Source organism: Hevea brasiliensis, chromosome 9, assembly GCF_030052815.1.
Source record: "Hevea brasiliensis isolate MT/VB/25A 57/8 chromosome 9, ASM3005281v1, whole genome shotgun sequence".
NCBI lineage: Eukaryota > Viridiplantae > Streptophyta > Magnoliopsida > Malpighiales > Euphorbiaceae > Hevea > Hevea brasiliensis.
Window position 1 is genome coordinate 20,691,880 of NC_079501.1, and position 9,366 is coordinate 20,701,245.

Below are 9,366 nucleotides of genomic sequence, written 5' to 3' on the forward strand. Positions count from 1 at the left end.
ACTAAGTATTACATCCCTTACTCCAGAATCAAAGTAAAACTACTCACTATCCATAATATTTAAAAGATATTCTGATTTAATATGGAAATAAAACTTTAATCTAAGCTAAGAAACAAAAAGCTCAACACTAGAAATGTAGGAAAAATGTAAGAAAAGAAAGAAATCCTCAAATCTGGTTGAAAATGGTGTGGGAGGTGATTGTGTCTCTTCAGTTGCTGTTGCTCCTTCTTCTCCTCTTCCTTCTCTTTCTTTTTTTCCCCCTTCTAAAATGGGAAATGGGGCTATTTATAGCATTTTCTGACATGGAGCCCTAAAATGGTGTGTTTTAGGAGGGATTTTTTGAGAGAATCTTCTGCCAGCTCATTAATGAAATCTTTGTGGGACTGCATAAGTGGACTGTATAAGTCATGCAGTCCCTTATGCGATTTGCTGGTTTACGGCTCACTTATGCGATCGCATGACCAGGTGCATAGGTTATGCACAATTCCGTGAGATTGCATAAGGGGGCGTGAATCTGCATAAGCCATGCACTCTCCTTATGCACAATTCGGCAGGTATTGGAACAGTGATTTTTCTCCTTATGCAGATTTGCATGGCTTATGCGGCAAGTTATGCGCAATTTGGCCAATGCATATTTCAACTTTGAAACTTGTTTTTGGCATCTTTGGCTGTAGAGATCACTCCTCAATGGCAAAATTTCTTTTTAGTCCTTCCAAAACACAATTTTTCCTACAAAACAAAGTAAAAATTACAAATTAATCCAAAATTGAGAATTATGAAAAACTAACTAAATAACAAATGAAATTAGTTAAAAGTGACTAATAATCAAATAAAATGGCTATGAAATTAAACCTAAATGATTATGCAAAATGTATGCATCAAATATCCCCAAACTCAAGCTTTTGCTTGTCCTCAAGCAAATTTTAAAATGTGATGCACAAATTTTTTAGGGGTGCCTTATCCAAAGAGCTATGAAAATCACCAATTAAAGTAACTTAACACACCTTTAGCCATACCAGCAATCCATATACCCATCCTTCAAAATGCAAAGAATCTAATGCTTATCCAAGCTTTCACCGCTTAGCCATCAAGTTAATTATCAATCAAAATTCCCAAACCAACCAATCAAAAGAGAGAGTCATGCTCAAAAGGAATTCTAGGACAATCAATAGGCAAAGTGTCTCTATATAGAATGATGGAATTGAATGAATGAATGAATAGTTTTCCAATCCCATAGGCAAATTCCCTACTCCTATCTCCACTAATGTAGCAAGTACTATCAAGAGATCAAAGGTCTTTTTAGGGATGTAATGCGGCCATGGGGTTCAAAATGAGGCTAAGAAGAAAGATGGGTAAAAAGGATTCAAAGCATGAGAATATCTTCAATCTTGATAACATAAGGTACACTTCTTATTTTATTATATTTTTTTCTTTTTCTCTTTTTTTTTTTTATGTATGGAGGAGAGAAATACACAATGAGGATTGTCAAGTGCTAGCATAGTTTACAAAACACAAAAAAATGAAGGGACATTTTGATTCTTTAGACTTGTATTTTGCATTTTCTTTTAATGATCGTCCCTAAAATTGCCACCCCTAAACTCATTTCTTTTAATACTTTGGGTGGATTTCTTTCATTTTGGATGACAATGGTGAAAAGCACATATACTAACACTTTTACAAGGTGACAAGCATTTCTTCTCCCTTTTATTGAATTTTTTTCTTTTCTCTTCTTTTTTTTTCTTTTTTTTTTATGTACCTAATGTTATAAATAATTATTCTCATGAAAAAGGTTGGAGTGTTTGGTTCATTGGCTAGGTAACAATAAGGACTTCAAGAAAAATTATGGGTAAAAAGGCTCAAAGGGGTTTGCAAGTGTCAATTTTAATTAGGAAAAGGGCCAAAAGTTTAAAATGAGAAGGTTTAAATCAAAGAATGCCTAATCATCTCTCTTTTCAAGTACAAGCTGGTATTTCGCCTTGAAAGGTTTAAAAAATTTGTTCTAGGATTGGTGAGACATCATTTGACTACCTTATATCCAATAACTACCTCTAAACATTTCCATCTCCTAATGACTAGTTGGGTGGCTTTTTGGCTAAGAAGATATAGGCAAGGGATAGACACTTCAAAACCTTGCACCTCTTAGGAAACTTTCAATCCACAAACCCAACTAAAGGTAAGTCAAATCACTCTCATAGGCACATTTTCAATACTCAAGGGATTTGGCAAAAGATTTTAATGCATGATGCATGATTCCTAAAAATGAGCAATGCATTAACTAAATGGAGGAAATCTATTTGTGTGCAATGTGTACAATTTCTAAGTGATGTATAATATGTGTGTAAATGTGTTATGTATATGTATGTAAGGATGCATATGTAAAATATTTACAATATATGCAAATGGAATGGGATGAGATGCTCCTATACTCAAAATGTGAAAAATGAAGTAAAAATCAAAATGTGCACCCCCAAACTCAAAATTAGACATTGTCCTCAATGTCTCAAGTAGTGCATTATCAAAACTCAAAGCAAATAGTAATTACCAGGAATTGTGAAATTTAAGAGCAAAAAGAAAGAGTTACCTGGTATGGAGCAGATGAGAATTCAAGATATAATGGGGATGCATAAGAAGCTGCACAGGTTATGCAGAGTAAAGTGCTGTCTAGAACATGTGCATAAGTAGGGTGCATAAGCTGTGCGGTTCTGCATGAGTGGCAATAAGGACTGCACAGGCTATGCAAAATATTTGCATAAGGGGATTTACAGCCTGTGCAGTACATTCAAAAGCTGCTGCATGATGATGAGCAAGGAAAAATGCAAACACCAGTAAAAGCATGCAAATATATACAGAGTATGGATAAGTATGCACAAAAGGGCAGTAAAGGCAATGAAAATCAATGAAAAACTAATGTAATAGCTATCCAATAAAACTTCAAGAAAAACAGAATTCAAAACAAACTAAAATTGTTTCAACATATCTACAAAGAAAAACTCCTACAAGTTTGAACAAAAGTAAAGCAGAAACTAATCTAATTCTATTGTTTTGCCCTTGTCCAAAGATGCTGCTAAGGGGCTGGTTGCTGTCGAAGTGATGGTGCTGGAGGAGGTGATGGAGGTGGAGGGGAATCGGGGTTGGGAGGCCGCATTGCCAAGGGCGAAACTTGGAGAGGGGAGGTTTGAGGGGAATGAGGAGGCGACTCCATTGGTTGCCGATGGTGAGGATGGAGGAGATGAGGGAGAAAATGAAAAAGGCAGAGAGAAATTAAGGCAAATGCGGCGAAAATAGGAGTGGAGAAGAAGAGGAGAGGTAATGCCGGGAGAAATGGAAGTGGAGGGACAGTCATAAACAAAAAAGACTGGAAGAGGAGGTGGGAAAAATGGTTGCCGAAAAGAAATTTTGATTTGAACAAGGTTTGTGTAAAACTGCATAAGTGAAAAGTGAGTGTGCATAACTTATGCACTCTCTTATGCATGTTTCGGTGGGTGATAAAAAAAATGTGAAAAACTGATTATGCAAGAGTGCATAGCTTATGCACTAACTTATGCAAGTTTTGGCCTGTTTTGGATTTCAGAGAAATAGGTCATGCAGAAGTGCATAAGTTATGCACTCTCCTTATGCAGGTCTCGATAGGTTTTGGCTTTTGGGGAGTGTGGTTATGCAGAAGTGCATAAGCCATGCACTCTACTTATGCACCTCTCGGCAGGTTTTGGCTTTTGGGGAGTGTGGTTATGCAGAAGTGCATAAGTCATGCACCCTGCTTATGCACCTCTCGGCAGGTTTTGATTTTTGGAGAGTGTGGTCATGCGGAAGTGCATAAGCTATGCACTCTCCTTATGCAGATTTCGGCAGAGAGAGAAAATGCAGGATTTGAAGTCATGCAGAAGTGCATAAGTCATGCGCTCTTCTTATGCAAGTCTTGGCAGATATAAAATTTGACAAAATGTGGCTATGCAGAGTTGCATAAGTTATGCACCTCCTTATGCAGTTTGCAACAGAGATAAAAATGGCAATAATTGTGGTTATGCAGGATTGCATAAGCTATGCAGTTACTTATGCACAATTCAACAAAATTGAGAGAACAAATGAAAATGATTTGCAAGTGTGAAAAATACCCTAAAATGAAGAAATATAATTCTATGAAGCATAAACCATGAGAAATTGTCACCAAAAACACATCAATATATACAAAGTCCATCAAAATTGCATCACACAAGCTTGTAAAAGTGAATCTTGCATAAAAGGCATTTATGAATCATGCCATTTCAACTCAAATTCTGCAAATCAACATTTAGCACATTAAAACTCAATAAAATCTGCATAAAGTTGCATCTATCCACAAATGAGAATGGACTCCCCAAGTTTTGCCAAGAAAATGCAATATGTCCACCTTAAGTCCCACAACCCAAATAGGCTCAAAACTGCAAAAATGACCCACTTACCACCATATTAACATTATAAGCACAAATATTATAAGCACAAATATTAAAAAGTTACACACCCAACCTCACCAAGAACATAAGTAATCTGCTGCAGACCCTTCTTTGCTGCAGAATTTCTTCTTCCTCTCTGCATAAGTTAGATAGCAGCCCCTACACAGGTTATGCAGCAAAAACCAATAAGTTTTTGGGAGAGTTTTAAGGACAAAATTTTCAAGTTAAGAATCACTCCCCAGCAGTTCACCAACCTTCCTCCATTGAAATACATCTACAAGGGACAAGATTCAACAATGTCAAAAATTGAATTTGGGGAGATTTAAGATAAAAACAAAAGTAATATAAATAAAAGTAAATCAATAAAAGCAAAATAAAAGAACTTGGGGTGCCTCCCAAGAGCGCTAATTTATAGTCCTTAGCTGGACTTTTGTCATTTTTCATGGTGGCTGGAATTGAAATTTATTGCCTTTATTTTCAATAGGTGCTTCAATGAATCTATACTTTATTTTCTTTCCATCACATGAGAAGATCCTTGTTGCTTTGTCTAAAAATCCGACCATTTCTTTCTTGACAACCTTTGGTGTATCTTTTTCTTTGAGAGATGGTTGCTTGACCTCACTTTCCTCCACTTGCTCAACTTGAAAGATTGGTGCCATAGGACAAGGTGGATTACTATTCAAATGTTGTGCAAATGCAGCCTCTTTTGGATTTTCATCATTGATACTCCCTTCATGGATAAGACAACTTTCAAGAGAAGCCTTCGGATAGCTCTTTCTAAAGTGCTCTTTTACTAACTCATCAACTATATCAATTCTCAAACAAGAGTCTACATCTTCATGTTGCTTCTTCTTGTCATTGCCAATGTTGAAGACTAAATGATCCTCTCCGACTCTGAGAGTGAGCTTTTCACCTTTCACATCAATCAAAGCACCAGCTGTAGCTAGGAAAGGCCTCCCCAAAATGATTGGGATATTAGAATCCTCTTCCATGTCCAAGATGACAAAGTCAACAGGTATGTAGAATTTCCCAACCTTTAGAGGCACATTCTCCAAAATCCCTTCAGGATACTTAATTGATCCACACCAATCAAGAGAAATGTGGGTCGGCTTAAGATCTCCCATGTTGAGCTTCTCATAGATGGAGAGGGGCATAAGGCTTACACTAGCCCCTAAATCACATAAAGCTTTTATAGAACATGATTCCCCAATGTGGCATGGAATTGAAAAACTCCCTGGATCCTTGAGCTTTGGAGGAAGTTTCCTTTGGAGGATAGCACTGCATTCCTCAGTTAAGGCTACAGTCTCATAATCTTCAAGTCTTCTTTTGTTTGAGAGAATTTATTTCAAAAACTTAGCATAAGAAGGCATTTGGGAAAGAGCATCAATAAAAGGCACATATATATATAGCTTCTTTAAAACCTCTAAGAACTTCCCAAATTGCTTATCAATCTTGGCTTTTTGAAATCTCTGTGGAAAGGGAAGCTGTGGCTTGTAAGGCTCTGGAGGTATATATTTCTCTTCTTTCCCTCCAACCTCCTCTTTACCTTTTCTTGCACTCCCTTTTTCACTCTTTTATTTTTCATCTCTCTCAACATCTTTCTCATTTTCTCTCTTCTCAACTTTTTCACTCTTCTCAGTATGCACTATTTTACCACTCCTCAGTGTGATGGCATGACATTGCTCCCTTGGATTTTCTGTTTGACTAGGAAGTTTCCCCATAGATTTGGTACTTGATGAGCGTGCTTATTGTGCAATCTGATTTTCCAGCATCCTATTGTGTGTTTGCATTTGTTCCAGCCTTGCTTTCATCTCTCTCATCTCTTTATCACCCTTAGTTTGATTAGCAAGAATTTGTTGTAATAAAGCCTCTGTGGTGGAACTTTGTTCTTGCTGTTTTGGTAGAGGTGCAGGATTTGCATTCTTTTGCTGAAAACTAGGTGGTGGTTGCCAAGGTTGTTGGTATTGATGCCCTTGTTGTTGTGGTGGAAAGTTCTGAGTTAAAGCTTGAGTTTGCTGATTCCCCCATGAAAAATTTGGATGATTCCTCCAAGCATATGAAGGATAATCTACTCCACAGCTCATTGTTCCTTCTGCATAAGTAACTTGTTGAGAATTCCCAGAGCATGATGATGAACTGACTAGCATACTTAAATCCTCCATTTTCTTAGCAAGGACATTAGTGAGTGCATCAAATTTGGCATTAATCATGTTGAATGGATCAAGCTCATACATTCTAGTAACTTGCCTTTTTTGAGTTGGAGTTGACCCTCTTGGACTACTCCATAGATGACTGTTCTTTGCTATTTTCTCTAATAACTCATAAGCTTCATCTTCATGCTTAATGATGAATTCTCCTCCAGTTTGAGCATCAATGATTCCTCTGATAGCAGGAGTGACATTTGTGTAAAAATTCTAGTTTATCATCCATTTAGGAATGGCATGATGTGGACATTGTCTCTCCAATTCCTTCCATCTCATCCATGACTCATAAAGAGTCTCATCTTCTCTTGGTCTAAAAGCAATCATTTGATTCCTCAACTCTTGAGTTTTTCCAGGTGGAAAGTATTGGGCAAGAAATGCATCAGTGAGCTGCTCCCAATTTGTAATTGAGTTGTGAGGTAAAGAATCGAGCCAATCCAATGCTCTATCTTTCAAAGAGAATGAAAACAATTTTAGCCTTACTGCATCATCAGATACTCCTGGTTGCTTTTGCATGTCACAGATCATAACAAACTTCTTAAGATGAGTATGAGGATTTTCTGAAGGATGACCTCCGAATTGAGAATTCTGAATCATTTGTAAAACTCCAAAATCCATCTTGTAACTATTTGCATCAATTCTTGGTCATGCTATGCTCTCTCTCAAGTCATCAAAACGAGGAAAAGCATGATCCATCATACTTCCCCTAGGTACATTAGCATTTACAACCTCTTCACCTTGGGCTGCATTTTCATTGTTTCGATCATTTCCAGCATTACCACCAATTCTAATTCTTTCATCAGCCATGACTTCTTCTAATTCAGTTTCTCTCAATGCTTCTTTTCTTCTTCTGGTTTCTTTCTTATTGGCTTTATAAAATTTCTCAATTTCAGGATTGAACAATAAGGATGTGTCACTTGTGCTTCTAGCTCTTCTCATAAAAGATTAAAAGTACCTGAAAAAGAACAAACAAACACAAAATGAAAAGATAACAAAGATAAAACTATAAACAACTAAAATAATCAAGAATTCAATCTTAAACAAATAACTCTCCGGCAACGGCGCCAAAAACTTGATGTGTCCCAACCGCAAGTGCACGGGTCGTTCAAGTAGTATAGAAAAAGATATCGTTTCCACGAAGAGTTGTATTAATGATTGAATTTTTGATATAAAATAAAATATGTTAAAATTGTATTTTAATCAAATTAATAAAGAAATTTAGGAATTTGAAGCATAAGGTATGAAAATGCAAAACTAAATTCAAACAATGACTAATTTAATAATTCGCAAAATAAAGAAATTAATAATAATGAAAATTAATAAAATGAGATTAAACTAAACACTCAAAAGTAAAATTCCAAGCAATAATTGATGAAAGACGATTCTGGAGTTAAGGGTTCATATTTAAGTCATTTTGGGATTTTTCCTAGCTAGCCCAATCCATGAAATTTATGGGTTTAAAGGAGATTAATTCTAAAATCCTTTGAAAACTCTTTCGAGTGAGACAAAGAGTGCCTTAATTAACTTAATCCTACTTTCGTGGAGTTAAAATTAACCAAGACCCATTAGGTTCTTCAATCAATCTATTAAAACCCTCTTAACCCTTAGTCTATTTCTAGATCTAAGTTAATTAAGTCTAATTTCTTGATTAACTATCACTTGGTTTTCTCCTTTCGGTACTTCAACCAAGGATTAAGAACATAACTTAATGGGGCCCTTCATTAAGCATGTGAATAAGCACACAAGAAATGGATTAAACCTCATAAATTCATTAAATTGGGACTAACCCAGTTCAAATCTATAAAAATAACTAAATATTACATCCCTTACTCCAGAATCAAAGTAAAACTACTCACTATCCATAATATTTAAAAGATATTCTGATTTAATATGGAAATAAAACTTTAATCTAAGCTAAGAAACAAAAAGCTCAACACTAGAAATGTAGGAAAAATGTAAGAAAAGAAAGAAATCCTCAAATCTGGTTGAAAATGGTGTGGGAGGTGATTGTGTCTCTTCAGTTGCTGTTGCTCCTTCTTCTCCTCTTCCTTCTCTTTCTTTTTTTTCCCCCTTCTAAAATGGGAAATGGGGCTATTTATAACATTTTCTGACATGGAGCCCTAAAATGGTGTGTTTTATGAGGGATTTTCTGAGGGAATCTTTTGTCAGCTCATTAATGAAATCTTTGTGGGACTGCATAAGTGGACTGCATAAGTCATGCAGTCCCTTATGCGATTCTCAGCTCACTTATGCGAAACTGCATGACCAGGTGCATAGGTTATGCACAATTCCGTGAGATTGCATAAGGGGGCGTGAATCTGCATAAGCCATGCACTCTTCTTATGCACAATTCGGCAGGTATTGGAACAGTGATTTTTCTCCTTATGCAGATCTGCATGGCTTATGCGGCAAGTTATGCGCAATTTGGCCAATACATATTTCAACTTTGAAACTTTTTTTTGGCATCTTTGGCTGTAGAGATCACTCCTCAATGGTAAAATTTCTTTTTAGTCCTTCCAAAACACCATTTTTCCTACAAAACAAAGTAAAAATTACAAATTAATCCAAAATTGAGAATTATGAAAAACTAACTAAATAACAAATGAAATTAGCTAAAAGTGACTAATAATCAAATAAAATGGCTATGAAATTAAACCTAAATGATTATGCAAAATGTATGCATCACCCTTTCACCTGGTTTTGCACATGTACATTCAGTTTTCCATATTTCTATG

At 36.0% G+C, this 9,366-nt stretch overlaps 1 non-coding gene across 1 annotated transcript; it reads left to right on the forward strand.

Moving 5' to 3' along the window:
• Nucleotides 1-6,866: 6,866 nt before the first annotated feature.
• LOC131183625 (small nucleolar RNA R71) lies at nucleotides 6,867-6,974 on the forward strand. The gene has a single exon (XR_009151665.1). It is a non-coding gene; the product is annotated as a small nucleolar RNA R71 (small nucleolar RNA).
• Nucleotides 6,975-9,366: the final 2,392 nt, after the last annotated feature.